This window comes from Scyliorhinus canicula, chromosome 1, assembly GCF_902713615.1.
Source record: "Scyliorhinus canicula chromosome 1, sScyCan1.1, whole genome shotgun sequence".
NCBI lineage: Eukaryota > Metazoa > Chordata > Chondrichthyes > Carcharhiniformes > Scyliorhinidae > Scyliorhinus > Scyliorhinus canicula.
In genome coordinates this window covers 55,888,608-55,902,345 of record NC_052146.1, presented here as the reverse complement: position 1 = coordinate 55,902,345, position 13,738 = coordinate 55,888,608, and the positions used below count along the sequence as shown (strand labels likewise).

The 13,738-nt window shown below is 42.4% G+C and overlaps 1 long non-coding RNA gene across 1 annotated transcript; it reads right to left on the bottom strand.

Annotated features, from left to right (window-relative positions):
- Positions 1-5,349: 5,349 nt before the first annotated feature.
- LOC119962817 lies at positions 5,350-12,570 on the bottom strand. Its single transcript, XR_005459972.1, has 4 exons — positions 12,401-12,570; positions 11,610-11,713; positions 8,841-8,920; positions 5,350-7,222 (listed from the first exon to the last, which is right to left on the bottom strand). It is a non-coding gene; the product is annotated as an uncharacterized LOC119962817 (long non-coding RNA).
- Between the last annotated feature and the right edge of the window lie 1,168 nt (positions 12,571-13,738).

Here is a 13,738-nt window from a genome sequence, read left to right as displayed (position 1 = left end):
AAATACAGAAAAATGTGTCATTTGAAACATGGAAGTCTGGCAATATCTGGTTTGAGAGGATACAGGAAAAGATCCCACAAAAGTTTCATAGCAGCTTCAAAGAGCAGGGTTGTAAAATGCAGATTCTTGCTCACAAGCAGGCTAATCAAACACACCAGTCTCATGTGGTAAGCTAAAACAATGGCTCACACCTTCATGGAATGTAACTATCTCAGGAAGCATCTGAAAAAGCATGGATGAGAGTTTCAATTGCATTAAGTGACGAATGTTTAAAACAGGCAAGTCTTTCAAGTCATAACCAAGTTAAATTTTAGCATACCGCTAAAAGCAAAGTTTCACACCTTAATTGAAATAAACTCTCTTAGTAAACAGCTGGAAAGGATGGAAGATACTCAGTCAAATTTGGTGTCAAATTTAAAGTGTAAAATTCTATGAACATCAAACAATTAAAAGAAAATTGGAGACGACCTGTCTACGAGAAACATCATGTAAGTCAAAATCAAAGGCAAAGTTATGAGCTGGGGACAATTGGAAAATTAAACGATTCGAAATTACAGAAATAAAAGTTAACTATTGAAACCAAAGCATTTTTTAATCAGATCTGAGAGGAGACGATATGCCCAAAATGAATAATTAGTTGTAGTAAGATGTTTACATCAAAGATAATTTTAAACTATCAAAGTGAAACAAGCCCATTTACAATAAAGTCGTTAAAACTTAATAACTCTTCGAAAGAGAATATAAACCACCGGAAGAAAGGGTAGGGCAGAGCACCAGCAATAGAAGAGAAGGGGAGAAGAACTCAGAGAGAGAGAGAGAGAGAGAGAGAGCTCGGTCATGGGAAAGACAAGGCAAGCAGCCGAGTTAAACAGTTATACATCTAAGGAAGACTAGAATTTAAACAGGAGTCAGAGTCAGCTTAGAGATAGCTAGCAGAGCCAGCTCTCACAGCTCGGTGCATGGGAAGAACAGGACACAGCAACCGAGTTCACCAGCGAATACAACTCAAGAAGACCAGATTTTAAGAAGATCGATTGCCAAGGTGGGCCTGAAGCAGCCAGAAGCAAGATCTTTTTTCCTTTCTGTAAAGAAAGTGTTTGCAGCTTTTAAAAGAAAAAATATAATAATAAAAATAACTTAACCTGAAAAAGTGGTTATTAGCTTACTTCACTTCCTTAATAACGCAGGACCCAGGACATCAATGCTATTAAGGGGTAAGTAGGTAAAATTCTTCGGTGAAGGTATGGGTTATACCGGGGGATAACTTGAGAAGATAGTTTGACCTGAATAGCACTCACAGAAGCCTGCACTGGAGTCAGGGAGGGAGAATCCCTGTTCACCATTTAGAATATCAACCTTTTTTTGGTATAGGGGGAATTCTAAGAATAGTGGTGAGTTTTAACTTCAACTCGTCTACTGAGGTAGTATGGGCTGAGGTTAGAAACAGGAGAGGTCACTCTTTTGGGAGTTTTCTATAGGCCTCCGGAAAGTTCCAGAGATCTAGAGGAAAGGATTGCAAAGATGATTCTGGATAGGAGTGAAAGTAACAGTGTAGTTGTTATGGGGGACTTTAACTTTCCAAATATTGACTGGAAACGCTATAGTTCGAGTATTTTAGATGGGTCAGTTTTTGTCCAATGTGTGCAGGAGGGTTTCCTGACACAGTATGTAGATAGGTCAACAAGAGGCGAGGACACATTGGATTTGGTACTGGGTAATGAACCAGGCCAGGTGTTAGATTTGGAGGTATTTGAGCATTTTGGTGATAGTGACCACAATTCGGTTACGTTTACTTTAGCGATGGAAAGGGATAGATATACACCACAGGGCAAGAGTTATAGCTGGGGGAAAGGCACTTACGATGCAATTAGGCAAGACTTAGGATGCATAGGATGGGGAGGGAAACTGCAGGGGATGGGCACAATTAAACTGTGGAGCTTATTCAAGGAACAGCTACTGCGTGTCACTGATAAGTATCTACCTGTCAGGCAGGGAGGAAGTGGTCAAGCGAGGGAACCGTGGTTTACTAAAGTATTTGAATCACTTGTCAAGAGGAAGAAGGAGGCTCATGTAAAGATGAGACATGAAGGTTCAGTTAGGGTGCTTGGAAGTTACAAGTTAGCCAGGAAGGATCTAAAGAGAGCCAGGAGGAGACATGAGATGTCTTGGCAGGTAGGGTAAAGGAAAACCCTAAAGCTTTCTATAGGTATGTCAGGAGTAAAAGAATGACTAGGGTAAGAGTAGGGCCAGCCAAGGACAATAGCGGGAAGTTGTGCATTGAGGAGATAGGAAAGGCGCTAAATGAATATTTTTAGTCAGTATTCACACAGGAAAAAGACAATGTTGTCGAGGAGAATACTGAGATACAGGCTACTAGACTAGACGGGATTGAGGTTCTTAAGGAGGAGGTGTTAGCAATTCTGGAAAGTGTGAAAATAGATAAATCCCCTGGGCTGGATGGGATTATCCTAGGATTCTCTGCGAAGCTAGGGAGGAGATTGCAGATTTGGCTTTGATCTTTGTCTTCATTGTCTACAGGAATAGTGCCAGAAGACTGCAGGATAGCGTATGTTGCCCTGTTGTTCAAAAAGGGGAGTAGAGACAACCCCGGTAACTATAGGCCAGTGAGCCTTACTTCTGCTGTGGGCAAAGTCTTGGAAAGGATTATAAGAGATAGGATTTATAATCATCTAGAAAGGAATAATATGATTAGAGATAGTCAACACGGTTTTGTGAAGGGTACGCCGTGCCTCACAAACCTTTTTGAGTTATTTGAGAAGGTGACCAAACAGGTGGATGAGGGTAAAGCAGTTGATGTGGTGTATATGGATTTCAGTAAAGCGTTTGATAAGGTTCCCCACGGTAGGCTATTGCAGAAAATACGGTGGCATAGGATTGAGGGTGATTTAGCAGTTTGGATCAGAAATTGGCTAGCTGTAAGAAGACAGAGGGTGGTGGTTGATGGGAAATGTTCAGCCTGGCGTTCAGTTACTCGTGGTGTACCACAAGGATCTGTTTTGGGGCCACTGCTGTTTGTTATTTTTATAAATGACCTGGCGGAGGGTGTAGAAGGATGGGTGAGTGAATTTGCAGATTACACTAAAGTCGGTGGAGTGCGGAAGGATATTGCAGGTTACAGAGGGATATAGATAAGCTGCAGAGCTGGGCTGAGAAGTGGCAAATGGAGTTTAATGCAGAAAAGTGTCAGGTGATTCATTTTGGAAGGAGTAACAGGAATACAGAATACTGGACTAATGGTAAGATTCTTGGTAGTGTGGACGAGCAGAGAGATCTCGGTGTCCATGTACATAGATCCCTGAAAGTTGCATCCCAGGTTGATCGGGTTGTTTCGAAGGCGTACGGTGTGTTAGCTTTTATTGGTCGAGGGATTGAATTTCGGAGCCATGAGATCATGTTGAAACTGTACAAAATTCTGGTGCGGCTGCATTTGGAGCATTGCGTGCAGTTCTGATCGCCGCATAAGAGGAAGGATGTGGAAGCATTGGAAAGGGTGCAGTTGAGATTTACCAGGATGTTGCCTGGTATGGAGGGAAGATCTTATGAGAAAAGGCTGAGGGACTTGAGGCTGTTTTCGTTAGAGAGAAGAAGGTTAAGAGGTGATTTATAGAGGCATACAAGACGATCAGAGGATTGGATAGGGTAGACATTGAGAGCCTTTTTCCTTGGATGGTGATGGCTAGCATGAGGGGACATAGCTTTAAATTGAGAGGAGAGAGATATAGGACAGATGTCAGAGTAGGTTCTTTACTCAGAGAGTAGTAAGGGCAAGGAATGCCCTGCCTGCTACAGTAATGGACTCACCAACATTAAGGGCATTTAAATGGTCATTTGATAAACATATGGATGATAATGGAATAGTGTAGATGGGCTTTAGATTGGTTTCACAGGTTGGCGCAACATTGAGGGCTGAAAGGCCTGTACTGCACTGTGATATTCTATTGTTCTATTCTATTCTATAAAGGCCCTCCACAGTCCTCACTCCTCACACATCTCTACCCTCATACAAGTCATTCCCTATGACCCCTCATATCTCCATGCCAACGTATGCCTCCCACGTATGGCCCCTCATGCCAAAGAATACATCATTGGAATGGAACCACGAGTCCTAGAATTTGGACTAGTCTGCCATTTTCACAGGGCTGCTGAGTCATCCAGACACAGCAAAAATCCAACCATTCTGTCTGGTAATCAAAAGCTTGGTAAAAGAGGAATGCTTAATGTGTGACTTGGAGAAGAAGGGAGGTAGAAATTTGAAGATGTATAGCGAGATAGTCCCAGGCCTAAGCGACTAAAGGCATAACCACCAATCATGGGTGGTGGAAATCAGGGTTGCTTGATTGGATAATACATTCAATTTACTTTGTGCAGTAAAACAAACCCAACTAAATGTATTGTGGGTTCAGAAGGCTTAAATATTTTGTCATCACGTTTGCAAATATAACTTTTAATGGCTTTAAAAGTATTGCTATCAAAATGTTTAAAGGGTGAAAAAAAACTTACCTTTAGCACCAAACATACATTTCAATTTCACAGACTTACAGCTGAGTGAAATAAAGCTGCTTCAATTCCTTTCTCAATCTCTTTCTAATGCATATTAGAAGGGCAACATAAGTTTTCAGATAAGATTGGTCCATAAATGAAAATGTAGAAATAAGCTTGGCTGAAAGTAATTCTATGTTTGACTCATTTACTGTCATCAGAACTGAACTTTGATTGAGTTAACAACTTCCAGGAATTTGAGGGCATTTATCACATTGGTAGACTTTAAGGATAGTGAGTGTACTTGGAGAAGTATACAAGAGAGAATGGCCACTGATTGTATGAACCATACGTCCAGAAGTGATATAGGTATTCATCAATCTTGGAAGTGCGTCACTTCTGGATTGAAAGTCATCTGTTGTGGCTGTAGAGACCAATTTGTGAGTGGCTGTGCCTTCTGCAGCTGGTACAGTGAATAGAGTTGGCTCAAGATTGGCTGGTGATGTTTCCTTCAGACTCTCTTTTCCGCCATCTGGTCACTTCCTGCTTCTTCCATGCCCTTCTCGACTGCTCGCAGTCAGCAGTAAGGTCTTCCCATGCACTGGCTCCGGTTCTGGTAAACAGGAGGTCTCACTTACAAATGTCCTTGTATCGCAGATGAGGGTGATCTGTTGATCCTGTGCTGATAGTAAGCTCTCCATCGAGCATATCTTTGGGAACACAGTCATCATCCATTCGGAGCTCATGTCCTAGCCAACGGAGTTACCACTGACATAAGAGGTGGCTTTACTGTTGATGTGGTCAAACGCTGCAAAGAAAGTTCCATTACACACATTCTCAAGCACCATGTAAATTTGTTAACTGTTTATTCTAACCAAGAAATAATTATGGGTTTGAGTTGATGCATTAAATTTCCCAGCTTTGATTCCCTATATTTGTATTCATGCGTTCAAAGATTCATAAACCGTTTTGCATTGCATTTAACACAACTGCCCATCATTTATTTAAAAGCAAATTACTGCTGGAATCTGAAACAAAAACAGAACATGCTGGAAAAATATCAGCAGGTCTGGTAGCATATGTGGAGAGAGAGCAGAGCTAATGTTTCGAGTCTGGATGAAAGTCCAGTCCTTAGTTTTCAAAGCAATTGTTATTAACTTCAAAACCTTAAATAAATATTCTGTCGACCACCAGTGAAATCAGCTCTGATGAAGACGAATACACATGTGATGGTAGCCAGGTAAGGGTGGAGATGATAATAACACAACCGTACAGCACTAAAAAGCAAACTGAGCTCTCCGGCAAAGGGAATGTTAAAATAAGGCAGTATTCACACACGGGGTTAAATTTATGTTTAACATAAAACAGGCTTTGAGAGTTGAGAGATAGCGATGGCTGTTTGGTCATCCGAGAGCCCTCCTGTTGTTCTTTTCAGGTCGGAGGTAATCAGCAGACTGCTTGCTCCTTAGTTCGCAAATTAATATAAAGATATCAAAATGGTCACTTGACTCATGTGACGTCCTTATTCCACAATTATTTCAAACGGGGTGTTTATCTGGTGTCTAGTCTGACCTTTGTTTTATTATTGATAATGCCCCAGTAATTAGCTTCTGACAGAGTTACCATCTATGTTGACGACCTTGTTTCAGGGAGCTACTGGGCAGAACCTCGGACTCCGCTAGAGGGGCAATTTTATAAAGATGTAAATGACATCCCTTTTTCTCCTCAATGGTCCTCTTTTGAAATGTACCTTCACAGTTCAAAGTGCGAGAAACGTCTGTTAGCATCTCTACAGACGTACAAGGTTTCATTTTTTTTTTCGGGACAATTTAGCGTGGCCAATCCTCCTAACCTGCACATCTTTAGTTGTGGGGGTGACACCCATGCAGACATGCGGAGAATGTGCAAATTCCACACAGACAGTGACCCGGGCTGGGATCAAATCCAGGCCTTCGGCGCTGTGAGTTTGCAGGGCTAATCAACAAAGTTTCATGTTTATGATGTCCTTACAATTGGGTGTGAGATTCCAAAGAATGAGAGGGCAATATTTTTGTTCTTGTGACTCCTGTTGGAAGCTTTCAGGACAAATGACCAAACCTGGGAGTCAGGTGGCTCAGCAAAAGTCCATTTGAACATAGCAAAAAAAATAAAGGTTTAATGTACACAGATTTGATTTCTTTTCATGTCTTACTGACATGACAGGTATACTATTTGATATGGATTTCCACAATGAACCAAGAAGCCAAAGTGAGCTGATGTAACTTTGCCCATTTCTCTGATATAATCATAGGATCTGTTGAAACATAGGTCATTCTTCAACAATGGAGGATCTTGCACGCACAGTTGACCAAGGGCCACCCAACAAGATATCCGAAAGTTGGACAACATTGTGTTTACCCTTGCAGAAAGTGAATGTGGCCCTCAAAATGCAAATTAAAGCTCAACATTATTTTATGCCACAGTTGCGGTTGATTTTTAATTGTGATTCCGTGTGCCTGGATTTCCTATGTCATGTGTTTCATTGCTGTACACCAGTTAGCAATTGATATCTGTTCGGTGTACATATGCTGGTTTAGGTATCATGCTTGCTGTTGTGTATACTTCAGTTGAAATGGTGGACAAATGACCCAAATCTTCCTTAGTTGTGACGAAGATGAAAAATACACTGTTGTATATTGCATAGGAGATGAAGAATCACGTCAGAATAGAGTCCTGGTGGAGTCTGATGAAAATGACAACAGAGCAGGGATAATTATATGCCTTTCTGATGAATTACACATTCACGGAAAGAAAGTTCCTTTTAATAGTTGAAATAGATTAGGATAGGGAAAGCTGTAGACCCTCAAGCCTATTCCACTAGTTAATGAAATGGTGGTTTACTCCATATACCCACATTTGCTCCTATCCTTTATTGGGCGGAATTCTCCGATCCCCACGCAGCCTGGGAGAATCTCAGGAGGGCCTCCCGATATTTTTTACGACCCCCGTGCGATTCTGCCCACCTCCCCCCCCCCCCCCCCCCCACGCTCGCCGAATCGGCGCTTGCTGTTTTTCATGACGAACGGCGATTCTCCGAGCCCGATGGGCCTAGTGGCCGGCCGTTTCCGACCGTTTCACGACGGCGGCAACCACACCTGGTCACCACCATCGTGAAACGGGCGCCAGAAGCCCGTTTGGGGCTTCTAGGCGCCTGATTGGGGAATGAGCACCACGGCCGTGCTCGGGAGGGGACAGGCCCGCGATCGGTGCCCACCGATCGTCGGGCCTGCGTCCAAAACGGATGCACTATTTTACCTCCGCCGCCCCGGAAGATCAAGCCGCCACGTCTTGTGGGGCGGCTAAGGGAAAAGACGGCACCGCGCATGCGCGGGTTCGTGCCGTCTGTGTGATGACGTCATCCGCGCATGCGCGGGTTGGACCCAGCCAACCTGCGCATGCGTGGCTGACGTCATATAGGCGCCGAGAATGACGCGCGGCCTTGACGACAGCCGCCGAGAACCCCGCTCCTAGCCCAGCCCGGGGGGAAGAATCGGGTCCCGGGACCGGGCGCCGAGGCCGCCGTGAGAGACGGCCTCTTTCACGGCGGCTTCCGCTAATCTCCGCAGTTGCGGAGAATCGCGCCCAATATCTTTAGTGAGTAAAAATCTATCAATCGCAGTTTTAAAATTAACAACTGATTTAGCTTCAATTGCCATTTGAAGATGGGAGCTCCAAACTTCTAGGAAGTTGCATATATTGCTGCATGTGTGAATATGGTACCCATTCCTTGTTTGTAATATTTTATTTTCTCTTTAAGAGCAAAACCCGGCAGCAAGTCAACCATAAACCCTGTGCTATCAATCCACAGTGGCATACCTTTCCTGCAGTGTAATACAGCAAGGGGAAAAATCTGCCCAGTTGCAATGTAAACACCTTTTTAACATGGTTCAGAACTTGCCAGAAGACTATGGTTATTATAGATTCATGAATAGGCTTGAGTTTCCTTTTTAAGTTGCTTACCAGTTGCATCCAACATATAAAACTGGACTTAAGTTCAAAACCAATTTGAAACTAAAAGGTAACATAAAAATTACAAGGATTGGAGCATATGCAGATCATTCTTTTTCGCAAATATTATTTCTATGCACATTTAAAATTAGCATTGACTTTTACGGGTGTCAGTAGATTAAAATAATGTCCTTGGACACTGGCAATGGCAAGCATTCTTGGCCTGATTATATGAAAACCGTTCTTTGGCTGAAAGGATTCTAAATTAAACTGGTTTGGGAAAATATCAATCCAGTTCTCAGTGAACATTGAATCCACAGTATAAGACTGCACATAATTCAGAATGAACTGACCCTAAATCGGTAATTTCACTCTGGAGATCCACAAATAATAGCTGCTCTAGGATATGGTAATGACACACTGGTGCAGTCATCTGAGCTTGGGGTTAAGGACTATGATTATAAGAGCAATGTCATACATATTGATCAGTTAGTTCTGGATGTTAAGCTCAGGCGCAAGACCTGAGAAATATTTTATATTGTGCGATGGATGTAAGAAATTGGCATATTTTATATTTCTTTGCAGTCATGTTATGAAAAAACTTGGGTTAAGATGCATACAGACAATATGACTACTAGAATGGTGATTATGGTGTCATAAAAGTAAGGTAATCGTTGATTTGCAAGTGAAGTGATCTGCCAATAGATCTTGAGAACCATTTTCTTTTTAACCGATAGCTAGCTAATGGAATATTGTTTAGGTTTGAAGGGCCCTTGGGGTTGATAATTTATGAGGGATATTATGTTTGGTCATGGCTAAACAAGTTAATGAGTACCTTATAAAAAGAGTTCATGGGAGGAGTCATGTCTATCTGAAGTATCAGTCGGCCATAGAATGCTAATCTGAAAAGAGATGATGCAGTTTGGTCCCAAAAGGTTCTCGCAGGAGAATCCCAAGGCATTTTATAAGTATATTAGGATCAAGAGGGTGGCGAGAGAAAGAGTTGGCCCACTCAAGGACAAAGGAGGGAAATTATGTGATGAACCAGAGGAAGTAGGTGAGGTCCTTAATGAGTATTTTGTATCGGTATTCACAAAGATGAGGGACATGTTGATTGGTGGTGTCTCTGAGGGATGTGTAAACACTTTAGAACAGGTCATTATTACGAGGGAGGAGGTGTCAGGTGTGTTAAAAGCATTAAGGTAAACAAATGCCCAGGGCCACATGGCATCTATTCCACATTACTGAGGGAGGCAAGAGATGAAATCGCTGGTCCTCTGACCGAAATCTTTGTGTCTTCATAGGCCACAGGTGAGATCCCAGAGGATTGGAGGATAGCCAATGTTGTACCATTATTTAAGAAGGGTTGCAAGGATAACCTGGGTAATTATAGGCCAGTGAGCTTGACGTCAGTGATAGTGAAATTGTTGGAAGAAGGTTCACAGATATGGGATTGATGCACATTTGAAAGTGAATGGTCTTATTAGCGACAGACAACATGGTTTTGTACAAGAGACATCATGTCTCACTATTTAACATAGAACATAGAACAGTACAGCACAGAACAGGCCCTTCGGCCCTCGATGTTGTGCCGAGCAATGATCACCCTACTTAAACCCACGTAACCCGTATACCCGTAACCCAACAATCCCCCCATTAACCTTACACTATGGGCAATTTAGCATGGCCAATCCACCTAACCCGCACATCTTTGGACTGTGGGAGGAAACCGGAGCACCCGGAGGAAACCCACGCACACACGGGGAGGACGTGCAGACTCCGCACAGACAGTGACCCAGCCGGGAATCGAACCTGGGACCCTGGAGCTGTGAAGCATTGATGCTAACCACCATGCTACCGTGAGGCCCAAAAAATTTGATTAAATTTTTTGAAGAGGTGACTAAAATAGCCAATGTTGTACCGTTATTTAAGAAGGGTTGCAAGGATAACCTGGGTAATTATAGGCCAGTGAGCTTGAGGTCAGTGATAGTGAAATTGTTGGAAAAGGTTCTCAGATTGAGGAGGGAAGGGCTGTGGATGTTGTCTACATGGACTTTAGTAAAGCATTTGATAAGGTCCCTCATGACAGGCTGGTGCAAAAGATTAAATCACATGGGGTCAGGGGTAAACTAGCTGGATGGATCCAGAACAGGCTTGTCCATATATGACAGAGGGCAGCAGTGGAAGGGTGTTTATCCGAATGGAGGTCTGTAACTAGTGGTGTTCCGCAGGGATCAGTACTGGGTCTCTGCTCTTTGTAATGTATGTAAATGACTTGGAAGAAAACGTAGCGAGTCTGATTAGCAAGTTTGCGGATGATACTAAGATTGCAGGGGTTGTGAATAGTGATGAAGATTGTCAGAAAATATAACAGGATATAGATAGGCTGCAAAATTGGGCAGAGAAATAGCAGATGGAATTTAACCCGGACAAATGCAAGGTGATGCACTTTGGTTGATCCCATTCAGGTGAGAGCTATAAAAGAAATGGCAGAACCATCAGGAGCATAGAGACACAGAAAGATATAGGCGTGCAGGTCCACAGATCCTTAAAAGTGGCAGCACAGGTGGAAATTATGGTAAAGAAAGCATATGGCATGCTTGCTTTCATAGGATGGGATATCGAGTATAAAAGCCTGAAAATTATGTTACAATTAGATAGAACATTGGTTAGCCCACGTTTGGAATACTGTGTCCAATTCTGGTCACCGCATGACCAGAAAGAGGTGGAGGCTTTGGAGAGAGTATAGAAAAGGTTTACCAGGCTGTTGCCTGGTATGGAGGGTATTAGCTATGAGAAGAGATGTAATAAACTGGGATTGTTCTCCCTAAAGAGACAGAGGCTGAGGGGCGAGCTGATAGAAGTTTATAAAATGACTAGGGGTATAGATAGGGTGAACAGTTGGAGGCTTTTTCCCAGGGTGGAAATGACAATTACAAGGGAGCACAAGTTCAAGATGAGGGGGGGAAAGGTTCAGTGGAGATGTGCGGGGGGAAGCTTTTACACAAAGGGTGGTGGTGGCCTGGAATGCATTGCCAAGTGAGGTGGTTGAGGCAGATACGTTAGCGACCTTTAAGACTTATCTGAATAGGCACAGGAACAAACGGGGTATAAAAGGATACAGGCGGTTGGTATCGATACGACAAATCATCGCCGCAGGCTTGGAGGGTCGAAGGGGCTGTCCCTGTACTCTGTTGTTCTTTGTTCTTTCTTCTCTCCAAAGATTCTTCACAGAGAAAAGAAAATAAAGCCTTGGTTATTCATTTTATTCATGAGTGTTATTTAATATATATTGCTTTGATTAATTGGAATATAGTGGTAGGTTTAGGAAGTAAGTTATGTTTTCTTCTTTTACTTAAGAACTGTTGTAATTGTTAAGTGTAAAGTTATTTAATTGTTCCTACTGTGGTTAATTCTGTCATTCAATTAAACCTTGGTTTAACATAAAATATACCTATTGGTCAGTGTATAACTCCTGCGGGGCAGTGACATTACCTCAAGTTTTACAAATTGAAAATAGTTAGGTAACTTGTTTGAGATCCTAACAATTGCTTGATGTAAACCTTCTGCTTCATCGGCACAACATTTGCCTCACCATATTGGGAGAAAATTGAGTTTTATTCTGCTCACCGAATCAGGAGATTATTCAATATACACAGAAACATACATAGAAAATAGAAGCCGGAGTGGGCCATTTCACCCTTTAACCCTGCTCTGCCTTCATTATGATCAGGACTGTTGATCAAATTCAGTACCCTGATCCCGCCTTCCCCCCATATCCCTTGATCTCTTTAGTCCCAAGAGCGATATCTAATTCCTTCTTGAAATTACATAACGTTTTGGCCTCAACTACCTTCTGTAGTAGTGAATACCACAGATTCACTACTCTCTGTGTGAAGACATTTCTCCTCACCTTGTCTGTGTTATCATTGTCCTGCCATTGCTTAAATGTGGAAAGAGTCATGGCGCCGTGGTCCCAGGTTCGATCCTGGCTCTGAGTCAGTGTCCGTATGGAGTTTGCACATTCTCCCCGTGTTTGTGGGGGTTTCGCCCCCACAACCCAAAGATGTGCAGGTTAGGTGGATTGGCCACACTAAATTGCCCCTGAATTGGAAAAAATGAATTGGTTACTCTAAATTTAAAAAAAATAGATATGGAAAGAGGTTTTTCAAAACCGCATTGCACAGAGCAAATTCCGTAATTCAATCTCACAAATACTTCTTTTTGTGCCTTTCCTTCATACATTGTTATTGTTTACTCCCTCATCTGTCCCTTCTCTCATGCTTCCCTGCTCATCACACCATTTTACACTGAGTTCTCATGTTCACCTCTTCTTCATAAATTGTTTTCCAACTTTCTCTTCCCTCCCCACTTACAACCCACTGCTTTGAGATTCACCTACCTGTTTCTCTCATTTGTATTACTGTACATTCAGTTCTCTCTCTCGTTTATTCCTTCTCCTTATCCAGTGACTGGTCTTGGAATTAAATCACTGCATTTGTCGCTACTATATTTCATATGCCTCTTTAGTAATAACTACATTGCCCCGTTCTCATTTGTGCCCTCACTCTGCCTCCTTCCCCAGCCCTGCACTCTCTTTCACAAAAACATATATTCCCTGACCCACATTCTTTACGTTGTGCATTTTTTTGCAGCATTCTGCAATGTCCATAACTCTGCTCAAGTCTCAGCTTCATGGGCACACATCTGTTACAACCAACAGTCACAGATGCAAAGATTAATCTGTGAAAACAAGAGGTCTGAAGCCCAGAACTCCCAGGGGGTTGGACAGACTGACTCACACAATCCTGTTGTGCTGTGGTTTTGACAATAATCGGCAAAACCATGTGCTCTGCACAAAAGAACATTTAATTCAAAATGTCTTTATTCTGTGCAAAATGCATTGAAAAATAAATGTGTGTGGTACAAATAAGATACACAATAGAAGCAGTGGTTTGCTTCAAATAAATCACAGTGGCATCAGATTACATGACCCGTTCGCCCTTGAGACTCATGATGAATTATGTGGTTCAATGCCACTTGATTATATACATCTCAGTGAACTACCACTCCCATCATACATCCTGGATACTCCATTTAAAAATAAGTCACATAAGATCTGGTTCTGCTTAAAAGCAAGTTTGATCCATGTATTTGATTTGCCCTTACCTTGCCAGGGCAATGCATTCTTAACCAGTGCAGTTTGTTTCACTTAGGATCTTCTTTTCCCCTCAGTCGCAGAGCAGCATAC